A 13977-nucleotide genomic window follows, 5' to 3' on the forward strand; every position below is an offset into this window, starting at 1 on the left:
AACACAGGGCAGGTGCAGAAGCGTAGGCTGCAAAACCAGACTGAGTCAGAGCTCAGGAAGACTCGGAATGCTGCCATTGACTCCCTGGGGTGCCAGGCTTGGGCAGGTGATGATATCTATTAAGCATACTTCCAGGAGCTGAATCGAGGAACCAGAAGTATAAGCATGTATCCTATAGATCAACAGTCAAGTGACAAAAATTAAATGCCCACCATTTCCTGGGGTGAAGCATAATAAATGAAGAATAAGATCAAGTATTACAGGCAGCAACAGAGGACCGGGGGAGGAGTAAGTGACAAGTGACCCAGGTCTGGTGCACAGATCCAGACCTTCTGAATGGAAAATGCCATGAGGAACAGTTGGCCACAGCCCTCACATGGCAGCTAGCTTCAGGGTAGGAACCTGGGCCCGGCACTGCCCAAGACCCCTTGGATGCCATGGTAGAGAGAATGCAAGTCTGAAATTTCTGCCTAGGCCTCCTCTGAAGACCCAGGAACTCCCAAGAACCTGGAGAACACCTCTTAGAGGTCAGCTGGCAAGTGCAGGCCACCCCAAATCCACGCGCATCCATTCCTTCTGCCAACACATGGCATTCCGTGGGCAGATCCCGCTCTCCACTGGGATGCTGTGGTCTGGGGCCCCAGTAGATAACCAGCCCCACAAAAATGCCTTTATGTAGACTTTGGAGTCTATGCTCCAGAACATTCTGAAAACAAAGTCAGTTTTATATTTGTGAGCATTCCTGGGCAGCTGCCAGCTTGGAGGCAGGAGGCATGAAAGGCCTGGGTCTGTTAGTCTTGCTAATTCAGCAGGTTCACGGTCCCAAGACCCTGGCCTGTGGGACACCTCGCCTACACGACCTAGGGAGCCTTCCAGAAACCCAGGGCCCTGCCAATACCACCCCTCATTCTGAGAGTCAAAGGACTTCTCATTTCACAGGAGCTTCTTAGCATACCCTGCTCAGCAAAGCACTCCAGGGTGAAGTCAACCAGCCCTCCCTGCCAGCTTCATGAGGCAGGTGGCTTGCCTGCCTTGTTCTTTTCTCTACCTCTAGCTCCTAGCGTGACACTCTCCTAGGTGCAGAGTCAGGTTGCAGCTTCCTCTGAACAAATGGGCAATGCAGCTCACCAGCCACGCTTTCAGTGAAATTCACTTTTAAACTGTTGCTAAACCTGAAGAATGCAATGTCTTGAAAACAAATTCTACATTTATAAGGACTCAACAAATGCTGTGGTTCAGCCCAGTTTGGTCAGTTCTCTTTGGTTTCCAGAAACCGTGATCACTTTAGGATATGGTGTCAGCCTCCACCAGCCCTCTCCTCCTCCAGAACAGAACAGGGAGAAATGTCCACCTTTCTCGCTTCTTTAGCTGGTGAAACCCCTTTACCCTACCCGGCGCCTTTTTTCTTCCTGCAACTTAGCTTCCCAGACCACACGAGGCAATGGGTTGAAAACTCAGTGTGTCTCCTAGAAATATCAAGTTCCTGAGCATCTGCTGTTGGGAGCTGGTGGGGCCTTCTCTGATCCAGCCACCTCAGGGCTAAGGCCTTTGGGAAATCCAGAGATAAAGCTACTGAGTATGATCACAGGGCGTATCTAAACTAGGGGGAATTTTAACCCCCCAGGGATAGTCGGCAATGTCTGGTGACATTATTTATTGTCCCCCAAAAGATTAGATGATTGATTGTGAACCATTTGGGAAGTGTCCCAGACTCTACACTAGTTTGGGGGGACTGTGGGGGCTATAGGCTTCAGGGCAGGCTGCATGTTGCTCACGCCCTACAATTCCAACGCTGCCTGAACCGAGGACTGCAGAAGGTGCTTTCTGCGTGTTGAACCAGCCAGCTGCTGGCGGTCCACCATCCGGCCAGCCTGCAGCGCAGGAGGAGAGCGGCTCCCTCACCTCAGTTCCCCCAAGTTGGGCCGGTCAAGCAGCCCTCACCTTGTCCCCGATGCCTCAACTTTTCAAACTTTTCCCTTTTTTGCAGGAGATTTTGTTCAAAGGAAGTCACGTAAGATAGTTCAACATATAAAAATGTTAAAAAATAAAAATAAAAATTTTTTAAAAAGCCAAGGTGCTTCGGCTGAAGCCAGGGCAAAGGGCCTGAGCCCCGCTCCACCCCAGGACTCGGCTGCCTACAATCTGCCCACCCCCAGCCCTGATGCCTCCAGGCTGGCCTTCAAAAATATCTGAGTTCCAGGAAGCAGGTTGGAAAACTCAGGATTTATTCAGAAGTTTCTTCCCACATAGGTTCTACGTGCCCAACACGGAGCTAAGAACAAAAATAACAGCAGCTACGGTGCCAAGACCAGCTACGGGACCCGTCTGGGGATCAGGAGCAAACAGACACAGCTCCTGCCCCATGGAGCTCACAGTCCCAGGGGACAGGCGCTCCCTCGGGTTCGCTCATGAGGCTGTGTCCTGGCTGTGTCCACTGTCCTGCCTGTCCCCCTGGAGGGCAGGGCAGATGTTGTCTTCACCGCCACTGTACCTCTTGGACAGAGATCTCAGCTCAGCACTGCTGACATCTGGGCTCCGTAAGCAGCCTCTGCTTTAGGGGCTGCCCTGAGCATGGAAGGAGGCTCTGCAGTGTCCCTGGCCTCTGCCCACATCTTGCCCACAGCATACCTCCCAGGCTGTGACAAGCAAAAGAATCCGCAAACGTTGCCCAATGTCCCCTGGTGCAACATCCACCCACCTTTGGAACAGCTGATTTTAGTAATTCCTAGCATGTAACAGTATCCAGAAAATGTCAGTTGGATGCATTCTTAATCTAGCGCACGTGCACACACACATGCTCAAATGTGCTCACCCATTCTCTCACACACTGACACACTTGCTAACTCACTTTCATACACTCAGTCTCACACTCACATACTTTCTCACACACTCATTCTCATGCACTCACACATTCTCACACTGAGACTCTCATGGACTCTCACAGTCACAGTCATTGAGACTTACACACATTCACTCACACAAGCACATTCTCACACGCACTTACACGCACACGCATGCACCCCACCACCTTCATTCACGGAGGAGGAGGCTGCACCCAAGCGGCGGCCGGCTGTCCTGGGCTCACCCGGCTGGCTGCAGCACAGAAGCTGGAGAGGAGCCAGATCTGATGCTCACACTCTTCCTTCACTCCACTCATCCCCAAAACACTTTTTCTGGGATTCAAAGTCACCACCGAGTGGAAGGACCCAGTTCTAGCAGAAGATGCTGTATTCTGGTGTCTGAGATCTCGTCTGCCAGCAGGAAGTGGCAGGTGATACGTGACCTGGTTTGGGGGCTCTGGCTGGTGGCTCCACTCCTGCTCCCTCCCCTCAGGGCACCTGAGGCCCTCATGGCTTAGCAGGTGTGGCAGGCGGAGACTGTCCCTGGGTTTGAGGTACTTGCTGGACTCCAGTGCCCCCTGCCTCATGCAAAGTCCTAATCACCGAACGTTGGGACCCTCTAGAAAGCATTAAATTGGTCCTCTAGCAGGTGCGGTGGCAGGGCAGGGCTACACGCAGCATGCCGGGGGACCTGGGGCTGACTCCTAGCCCACCTGCCGTTTCTCTGCAGTGGCTTGGGACTGACAAACCGTGTCTCCATCTCTGAGGCCATCTTGCTCCCTAAGAAGCACAGAGGAAACCCCTCCAGCAGGTTTCCTTCAGCTAAAACCCGGCTTAGCGCCAGAAACAGGGTTCCAGGTCACAGCACCAGCTGCCAGCCTGACTTGTATCTCCACTTCTTCCTTCCCCATCCACCTGCCTAGAAGGAATTCTGAGAAGAACAATGCCAGAGAAGTGGTAGTGGTAGCCAGGAGCCAGGGGGAAGGCTGGCAGGCCAGATGCTGGGGTCACCATTTATTAGCTCTGTGATCCTGTACAATTTACCAAATCTCCTTTTAAAACCTTATTCTTTTTTAGAGAGACAGGGTCTTGCTAGATTCCCAGACTGGTCTCAAACTCCTGGGCTCAAACGATCCTCCTACTTCGGCGTCCTGAGTAGCTGAGATCACAGGCATGTGCCACCGTGCCTGGGCTATCTAACCTCTTTGTGTCAGTTTACTGGTCTATCATATGGGCAACGATTAACAGTGGGGCTTAAATTCAAGAATGGCACGTAGAACCGGGCAAACAGCTGCTTAATTCATCAGCGTACTTTCCTTTCAGGGTTGACTTGGAGACGCCAGGACACCTGTGAGGACGCAGCCTGGGGTTCAGTCCCAGAGTCCCAGCAAGGAGAGGGACATGTGGAAGACGTCCAGCAAATGCCACCAGGGTTTCTGGCTATCAGACCCAGTGCACACCACTGAAGCCCTCCTCTCCACCAGCACTGTCAATGAGTAACGAGGGCCCAAGAGGGGCTACACAAATACCTTTCTGGTCCAGCAGACCCAGGAGAGTCAGTGGAGAGCTGGATCATAGGTTCCAGGCAAAGCCAAGGTCAGGATCTGCCCGAGGAAGAAAAGAATGTGACCCATGACCCTGGGGCCTGGGAGGGCAGTTGGCAGAGGCATCTTGGGTAATCCGAGGTCACTTGAGAACTGTTCAACAGCCCCTGGGGACTGAGGGGACACACAGAGCCTGTGTTTCCCAAAAGCCTCAGTGGGGCAGCAGGAGCGCTGGCCTGGGAATCAGGGCCTAGGGACCCTGCCACCTTCCTGTTCCATGACTCTGAGCAAGTCACTTCCTCTCTGGGCCTTGGTTTCTCCATCTGTAAAGTGGGCACAGTGTATGTCTATGGATATCATGCTATCCACAACAAACCTGTAGGCAAATGGAAACCCAGGCAAGAAGGTGCTTCACAAAGCCACAGGGTCTTACCAAGGCCCTGCTGGCTCAGCTCTGGCCAGATTAGCCCTGCACCTTGGACCAAGCCCCCCACTTCTGCCAGCCTCAAACTCCTGTCTGGTAAGACTAGAGCCTAGCCACCCATCTGTACACCCTCTTGAGCAAACTCTCCTGGGCTCCCCCGAACTCCCACAGGGTGGGGCTGAAAGGGTATCCAGTAGAGCAACATCCATGATCTGTCCTAGGATTTCCAGGTTCCACCCACCAGGAAGAGCAGCCACAGGAAGGCAACAATGAAACCCTACACAGGCACACCACAAAAACAGCACCAGGAGAGTATCTGCGGCACTAACTGGGCTCTGAACCCTGTATTTCCTTTAAGCCTCATAGAAACCCTAGGAGGGAGGTGCCAGCATGTCACCATTTAACAGATCAGGAAACTGAGGCACCAAGAGGTTAAGATGTATGCCCCAAGTCAGCAAGCGTCAAGCTGGCACAGGTTAAAGCAATCTTAAAGGGAACACTGACAGTGACTTTTCATTGCCTGAAATATACCCACCATCCTAACCACCGCCCATGACCCAGGGGCAATGCTGTGAGGTGGGCTGCACGTGACCATGAGGCTTCTGGTGTGTGGATGTCAGCCGGCGCAGTCACATGCCTCTCCTCCACCTGCACGGTAGCCACTGAGCCTCCATGAGTAGGACTGAGTTTTTGGCAAAACCGGCGTCTTGGACTTTTCTCCCTTCATAACACCCAGAAGGTTCCCTGTTTTCAGCTCCCCCACAGGACCTTCCTAAGACAGTCAACTCAATGCTTGGGAAAAGTGCTCACTCAGCACATTGTTTCACTGGCTCCTCAAGGAGGCTCCCTTGGGAGAGTTTGGGTATTATCATGCCCAGTTCACAGACGGGTAACCTGAGGCTCAAAGACAAAGGCCCACGTGACTTCCAAAGGCCACAGGCCTAGACTCCTCTCCGCTGAGGGAAAGGTGAAAAACTCACTGCTTCGTTGTGGCTGCAAGTGTGGCGCTCGCTCCCTCGGGGGAGGGCAGACAACAGTCCCCTGGAGGCCTTTAGTGAAGCAGAGAAAGGGAGGCCCGGGGGAATCGCTAACAAGTGTAGCATTGATTGTCACCATCAGCAACTGACCCAGATTCTACCCCTCCATAACATGCCTGGTTTCGAAGCCACATGAAAGCCAGTGTTCTTTCCAGCACACTGGACTCTTGACAGAACAGATTTTCAAAGGCGGCAAAAAATCAATGTGTGCTGTTGCTGTTTGCTATAGCAATTTCCCCAGAAAACTGCCGAGAACAGCACCGTTTCTGCCTGAACCTCAAGGAAAACCACCTGGAGATAGGCCCTGGATAGCCCTGCCTTACTGTGGACACATTCCTTTGTCATTTCTTTGCCAAAAGAGATTTTGAAGTCAAGCTACAAAGCAGTTCACGGGCTCACTGGGTGTTTTCTGGACCTTTTGAAACTCAAGGCTCTGGGGAAGGGAAGGAAGTTGGCAGTCTTCACTCACTGTCTTTCTTATCTAATCAACTCAGCAAACAATATGGGTGGATTCACTGGACCTTCCCTAGTTTAGAGGTTAGGGAAATGTTTCAGGGCAATCAAAATCAAGAAAACAGTACAAATGTCACACAGAGAACAAAGTCACACTAGGAAATCCTCGAGGGCCCCCCGTGCTTTGCAGTGGACTCTGAAACCCAGGAGGTGTCAGTGATGTACGTGATAAGCAAGGAATGAAAAAGGGATCCCTAAGAAGGTGAGCGCTACAGCCTCCCTCTCAAACAAGCCAAAGCTGCATTCACTCCCTGGCTGTGGATACAGAGGGGCTGGGGCAGAAACTGAACTTCTGTATGTTCAACATGAGCACAGCACCAGGGAGGTCAGCTAGTGTCCTAAACACAACAGCAGGCAGAGGGGCGTGCTGGGAATCTCATCAGGGCCCACCTCTTTTCTGCAATACACCAGAGATCTTCCTGGAGATTCTCAGTGGAGTTTTGGCAGCTCGAGTAATTTGTTTGGCAGAGAGAAGATGACCGTCTGAGGGGACGGGGTGAATAACTGGAAGTCCAAAGGAGGACACTGGTCTCCTTAGAGGATTATTCTGTGAATCTGCGGGACAGGCATGAGCTGCGCTGGACGGTCTGAGATAATTTGTGGAAATCACACAAACGGAGCCAGTGTTAGCAGAGGACGAGGAAATGGATTCTTCATACTGAACCCTTTGTCCCGAGATGGGATGCTGGCCACACTAATGGGATCCTTCCCTAAAATGGTCTTGCAGCTTGCACCCTCTGGAATGGGCCTCCAATCTTGTCTATGCAAGGTAGTCCAAGTTACTTCCTTAATCAATGGAGGTGTCCTTTCCACCACCACGAACACAATACATACTCAGGACAGGCTCTCAGGTTTCATCGGGGATGTGGGCAAGTCCAAGGAAGGCCCCAACCCAGCCTCCCCTCCAGTGGGGAATAGCCATGGAGGCCTTTCTGGAGAAAGGAGGAGAGTTCCGTGAATAAAAAGGAGGAGGGAGAGGTGGTAAGCATTCCCAGCTGAGAGAGGCCGCAGACCCACCTCTGAAATGGCCCTCTCACATTCATATTTGAAGAGGGTTACTCAGAACCTTCTTAGGTTCCATGGGGGTAGGGCTGAGCGTGATGACAGGAGAACAGGATAGAGACCTGGGACCCTCTCCATCTCCCTTTAAACAGAGCTCTATGCAGGTTTAAAATGTATAGCTGCAGAAAGGTCCCGCAGATTTAAAGAAAGGAAAGATTCAACTGCTGGGCCCAGCATTGAAGGCCCCGGACTGTTAAGGAGTCTTACTTTCTACCACCTCAGTTGCAAGAACAACTGCTGGACTGAAAAGGTCAGACATGGAGCCCAGGCAGGCAGGGGGCAGGCAGGTCTGCAAACAATCTTAGGTGGGAAAGTCAAAGATCTGGGTCAAAAAGAGACCTGCTTATGGCCCGATCGTGTAATCCATTCCCATTCTGCAGCGCCAGAGCTGACGCCCGACCCGAGGGGCCCAGGTTTCTTTCCACATGGCCCCCATCCTGAAAACTTGGCTCCAGGCCAGCACCCATTTGTGACCCTCTACTTCTGCAGCTGCCTTCCTATGAGGCCTCAGTGTCCCCAGCACCTCTGCGCACCTGCCTGGGCCAAGTCCTCAGTCAAGACCGCCATCTAGCCTGCCTTTCTGTCTCCAAGTTGAAAGATAAAAAGCCAGTGGATGCGCAGGACTTCCACCACACTGCCATCTGAGAGACAGGAACAGCAGCCTGCCGTGGATCCAGGAAGCCAAGCTCATTCTCAAAAGGCGGGCCCAGAGCGGGTGGGTGGCCTCCAAGGGCAATGCTGGCATGTAGAAAGGGCTCAGGAGGCTCCCCTTGGCTAGAACCCCACTCCCTGGACTCTGGACAGTAGAGTCACCTGCCTGAGCCTCAGTTTTCTGACCTAAGTGGTGTAAAGAATGTCTTCTACCTAAATTAGATGATGCGATGCACTGAACCTCCAAGGCACTGGAGCAGACAAGAGCTACTCACTGAGCGCTCACTAATTCCCAGGCCCTGAGGACACAGGGTGCCCTAGAAGGAACAGTGTATGACCACACCTTCCTTTCTTCTCTCCCGTGTCACTCCAGAGCAGAGGTTCTCAACTCTGGCTGCCTGCGGGATACCCCACTCCCAACTTAGCCAAGGTAGCTTTGAAATAATAGCGTATCGCCTGATGGAGACAGAATCGCAGGAGACTGAGCCTTAAAATGTGCATTTCAGACAAGGTTCTCATGACACTATTATGCAGCCTACATAAGTTTAGCAAAAAGCAAAACCTAGGTCAAGCATGTGCAGGCACCTTCACAGCCTTGGGTAGGTTTAGGACAAAGGGCCCCAGAGTCCGCTTGCCAAGAAGATGCCTTGAGAATATCTTCTGTGGGAGTTACCGACTGCAAACACCTACACGCTGTTTTCCGCATGCTGGGTACTGGTCTCAGTTTACATAGATGAGCAGTTACACATCCTGATGACAGCGTGTCTGTTACTATCATTTTACAGAAGGAAAATGAGGCATGGAGCTCCTGATTGCCTTTTCATTCAAGCCTGATTTCTTCAGGCACCCCAGCATATTATCATGAAAAAAAAAAGGCTCTTAAGTCCAACTGTCCGGGTTCAAAATCTGGCTCTCCCCGCTGAGCCATATGGCTACAGGCAAGTACTTAAACTCTCCTGGCCTCGGCTGCCTCATCCACTGAATGGAGCAATACGGTCCAGGCAGCGTTCTTGCAAGGATGAAGGCGGATGAAGAGAGACAGCAAATGCTCTGGAGGGAGAGAGATGACGTGTCCTTCCCCGTCTTTCTCTCCAGGCTGAGTCCAACCTGAATCCTGCGAGTCTTGGATGCTGAGTCATCATGCTTTCTCTCCCAGGACAGGGCCACTGAGTCATGTCTAGAATAGGATTCTCTGGGTCGAGTCCCAAGAAGAACTGAAGCTTCAGTTCATCAGAAAAACACAATGCCATCTTTCTTCCAGGTTCATGTGGAGGCAGCTTCAGGCCAAAGGGTTTCAATGTACCCGGGGGGGACCCCCAGCTCAGTTGAGATCTGCCTTCCATCTTAGGGGGCAGCCCCATTCAGTCAAAGGCCGCCCCAGCGGGCTGCAGCCTCTAAGCACCTGCTCTTTAGGCTGGTTTTGTTAATCTCTCAAGAACACCTGATTTACACTTTAAAAAAAAATCATCCCACTCTTCCTCTTTAGCCTCAAAAGTTTCCTCACCTGAAACTCAGTGAAGATGCAATTTCCTTTTGCCCCTCCATAGCAGGCAGGCAAAATCCTGTCAGGAACCCTCTCCACTGCCTTCGGTCCCACCCAGGAGACTCCCACAAAGGGGTCTGGAGACGGAGTTCCAGCTCCAGCTCAGCTCTCACTGGGTACATCCCTCCCATCTCTGCGCCTCATTTTCCAGCTGTAAAATGGGAAGAAGTTGGACTACGTCCTGTAGGAGTTTTTTATTCCACTCAAATGATCAAATCTTGTTGCTCCAAAAGAACTTCTTCAGGAGAAGAGACCCAAATAGACACTCCAGGGTCCTTCGAAATCCAAACCCAACACCTCCACCATGCCGGGTCTCGCCGGGGACTCAACCTGCTGGTTCACAGGAGAATAACGCAGAAGGCACAGAGCCAGCCAATTCATCCCACGTGTTTATTTCAACTCCTAACTGCCAGGCGCTGGGCCAGGGCCAGGTTACAGGGCGAGGAAGGCAAATCCTCTTCCTCGCCAAGGTGCAGGTTACATTCTTGTGGGAGACACGGTCCCGCAAAGCTAGTAAGTTACAGGTCGGGGAACCTCCCATTTTCCATCACACCCCCGAAACCCTCTCTCTCCCTCACACGTTCCTTCATCCCCCACCTTGCGCTGCCTCAGCCTGAGGCTGGCTCTGCCACCACACACACCACACAGAACCAGTCTACTTGTGTGTCTTCCCCACCAAAAGGCAGCCCCTCCAAGACAGGCGCTGGGGTTTGCCCTCTCCACACCTTGCTTATTTCAAATCACATTTGTGAAACTCAGTGAGAACGCCAGAATTTCTATGCAGGAAGAGTCTAGACGGAAAAAATTGCCTTGAAACTGCATTTCTGTAGCAAGAACAGGGGGTCCTATTTAGATATGTTCATTTGAGGCAGCTTAAGAGAAGGTCCCGTGCAGCTAATGGGTAATATAAGGATGTCTACTACCCTCCTGCCTGGCCACGGGCTGATCTCTGAATCTTAAGATCTTTCCCAGTAGCTTAAAGGAACCAAGCAAACTGAAGTGCCCCAGTGTAGCGAGGAAGGGTTGTTCTTGGGTGGGCATAAAATAACCAAGGGCCCTGACTCCCCCACCCGCTGCTGGGCACCTCCCACTTCCAAGCCACAGAGGCTTGCTCTTCAGGACCCCCAGGGACAGCAGGGACCATCCGCAGGGGAAGTGGGGGAGGGATGGGAGTAAGGAACCAGCCCACTAAATCCCGGCTCCAGCTACTAATTTGACAGAGACGTGACAGCGTGTTTTCCCCAGAAACAGCCGCATTCCCCCTGCCCTGCCCGAATCTCCTCCCGAGGCTGAATCAGAGACCGCGGCGGATCACCCAGGAACGTCGGAGTAATTCTAGCTCTTTTCCCCCTTGGAGGGCAGGAGCGGCCAGAATCGGAGGCCGGGGAGGGGAGGAAAGTGGGGGAGGGTGGGAGGAGGCGAAAATGACGCCACTCCTAGCTCCAGCCAGCTCTGGGGCTCCCAAGTGTCCCCGAGACCCCTCTCGCCCAGGCCACTTCTCCCACGCTGCCGCCGCTGCGCCAACCCCAGGGGCGCACCCTGCCCAGGGGCGCTCGCAGACTCTTTGCTCCCGCTCGCGGGTCGCGCTGTGACACACCCTGGACCCTCCCCCACACACACTCTTACACTCACACGCACACCCACACCGCCCTGTGTGCGCCTTGGGACTGAAGCGCCACCAGCCTCTCGGATCCACACCCGTTCCGGACCCAGTCTAGGAGCCAGACACACCCACGCCCCCTTCTCCAGCCTCCTAGCCAGGGCCGCTCGCCGCTACCAACCCCTCATCTACACACTCGCGCGCAATCTCTCCGTTCCCCCCACACACACACCCCCAGTCCCTTCTGCACCCACGTCCAGCGCGCACCCCTGCCAGCGGCGCCAGCTGGGATTCCGAGAGGACGCCAGGAAACGCGATCCAGGTGTTTTCGGACAGTCTCGTCGCCCCCTTCCCGATCCCAGAACCCCATATCCCCAGCGAGGGGTAAGATAAATAGGAACCTGCCTTTTTTTCTCCCTTTCCCTAATTGAAGCGCCCTTTTCAGCGGTCCCGGCACCCAAAGGCGCCTCACGCCGCGCCCCGGGATGGCCGCGCACTTGCTGCTCCGGGGCGCTCGCTCCTGGAGCCCGCGGGGCTACAAAGGGCGGTCCCCAGGCTCCAAAGGCACCGCACGGGCGGCCCCTTTCCGCTCCGCGTCGCGCCCAGGAAAGGAGGGCACGGGCTTACCTAACGCGAGGGAAGAAGGAAAGGACGATGCCGAGGCTGGCGGCGCGGCGCCCGCGGGAGCCGAGGGCGGAAGCAGAGCCGTGAAAGCGCAGCGCTAGCGGGAACCAGGCGAGGTTTGTTTACGTCTCGGCGGAGGCCGACTTTATAGGCCCGCGGCCCCGCCCCCGCGCCTCGCCCCTCCCAGACCCCGCGGGCCGGCACGCAGCCGGGACACACCCCTTCCCCGCTCCCTCCTCCCGGGCGCGCGGGGCCGGGCGGGGGCCGTGCTCCGCGGGCGCCCACTGGAGCCGCCGCCTGTTGCGCAAGCGTTCGCAGGGGCGCGGCCGGGTGGGGCCTCGGGGCCTCGGGGCCCGGGTGCTGGGTCGGCTCTGGTTCCCCTCCGAGTCCGGGGCCTCGGCCTGTGTGCGGGCGCATGTGCCCTGCCCAGAGGAGGACTGTGTGCTCGTGCGTGTTCCTGTGCGCGCTCGCGCGTGTGCCTGCGGACTTCCTCGTGTCTCCGTGAGGCCGGAGGGCCCCATCTCGGCCTCAGTTTCTCCTCCGAGTCTCGTCGCGCCACGCCCTGGGCGACTCCCTGCACTTCCTCCGGCTCTCACCCGCTCGGCTCCCCAGCCGGATGCCGCTGCCTGCCCGCAGCAGCCGCCTTCGCTTTCGCCCGACCATCTCCCTCCTTCCTTGTCGCCGAAGCTCTCCGCTGAAATCCTCGCTCCCGTTGAATCTCGTCCATCTTGCCCACCGCCGCCCACCGCCCAGCGCCCCCCCTTCCCCTCATCTTCCCAGATCTAAGCACACTCGCTGGACCTTGCCCGCTGGGTCTTCTCTCCTGCCCCACAGGCCCAGAAGGGAGGATTCTCACCCCTTCCTCTTCTGATTTCCTCAACTTCCATGACACACCCTTTCCAGCCTTAGCACTGTCCTGCTCTGCTGCCCTGTTTGTGTGTAACTGTTGCCTGCATGTTCTCATTTGGCCACAGGAACCAGCAATTCTAAACCCTTACTGCACAAGAAGCCCCAGAGGAGCCGCCAAAAAAAAAAAAAAAAAAAAAAAAGAGAAAGAGAGAGACAGTTTAATCAAAATCCCAGGGAGTGCAAACCAACTGGGCATTGGGGTTTTTACAGAGCTGCCCAGGTGGCTCCTAACATGTAGCCAGGTTGAGAAGCACTGCATGGTGGAACATGATTTTATGAATAAAGGAAGACTGACAACTGGCATCATCATTGTCCTCAGGCCACCTGCCCAGCCTTGAATTTGCCACTGAGCCCAAAACCAGACTTAGGGCAAGCTCAGGTGACCCTCGCTGTCCCCCTACCCCTGCCACACACACACACACACGCACACACACTCTCTCTCTCTCTCTTTCTTGCTGAATTGTAAACCTCGTTTCTGTGCCCACCTATGTTGTCCCAAGGCAGGGGGCATGGCTTTCCTCTCTGCATCCCATTTGCCTCCCTAGGCTCCCCCATTGTGGTGATTTTTTTGAGAGAGCACCTTTGTTTTTTTTATCTGCAAAAGCTACAAGAGTGTCAAGTTCGAAAAGTGCAAAGTGTCAAGATAAGGAGTGTCAGGTTCAAAAGTGCAGCAAAGGCAGCCCACTTCTTCAGTAACAAATGGAACTCCAAGTGCTTGGAAGAAGGGCATTTTGCCAGGGGATGCCCTTGCCTGCCTCTTTGAGGGGGTCCTCAGGATGGAGCACAAAGAGCAGCCCAGACTTGCAGCTTGAAACGCTGAGGAGGTTGCCTGGTGGGAGGCTGGGCTTGTGCAGGAAGCCTAACCTTCTGGAAGACCATTAGCATTGAACAAATCAGAGGACAGGGAAAGAGAGTTGAGTGAGGAGAAAAGAGCAGAGAGGGGAGGCAAGAATTTGAGCAGTGGCTGGGCCACACGTGGTGGCTCGTGCCTGTAATCCCAGCACTTTGGGAGGGCAAGGCAGGCAGATCATGGGGTCAGGAGTTCAAGACCAGACTGGACAACATAGTGAAACCCCATCTCTACTAAAAATACAAAAATCAGCTGGATGTGGTGGTAGGCGCCTGTAATTCCAGCTATTCAGGAGGCTGAGGCAGGGGAACGCTTGAACCCAGGAGGTGGAGGTTGCAGTGAGCTGAGGTCATGCTATTGCACTCCAGCCTGGCGACAGA

At 54.2% G+C, this 13977-nt stretch overlaps 1 protein-coding gene across 1 annotated transcript in view; it reads right to left on the bottom strand.

Annotated features, from left to right (window-relative positions):
• NDRG1 (N-myc downstream regulated 1) overlaps positions 1-11958 on the bottom strand; it is a 59754-nt gene extending 47796 nt beyond the window's left edge. The window contains exon 1 of the mRNA XM_012462007.2: positions 11842-11958. The gene's annotated coding sequence lies outside the window, so the exon portion shown is untranslated. The remainder of the gene's footprint in view (positions 1-11841) is intronic.
• Between the last annotated feature and the right edge of the window lie 2019 nt (positions 11959-13977).

This window comes from Aotus nancymaae, unplaced genomic scaffold, assembly GCF_030222135.1.
Source record: "Aotus nancymaae isolate 86718 unplaced genomic scaffold, 86718_ANA_hifiasm-v0.15.2.pri h1tg000036l, whole genome shotgun sequence".
Lineage (NCBI taxonomy): Eukaryota > Metazoa > Chordata > Mammalia > Primates > Aotidae > Aotus > Aotus nancymaae.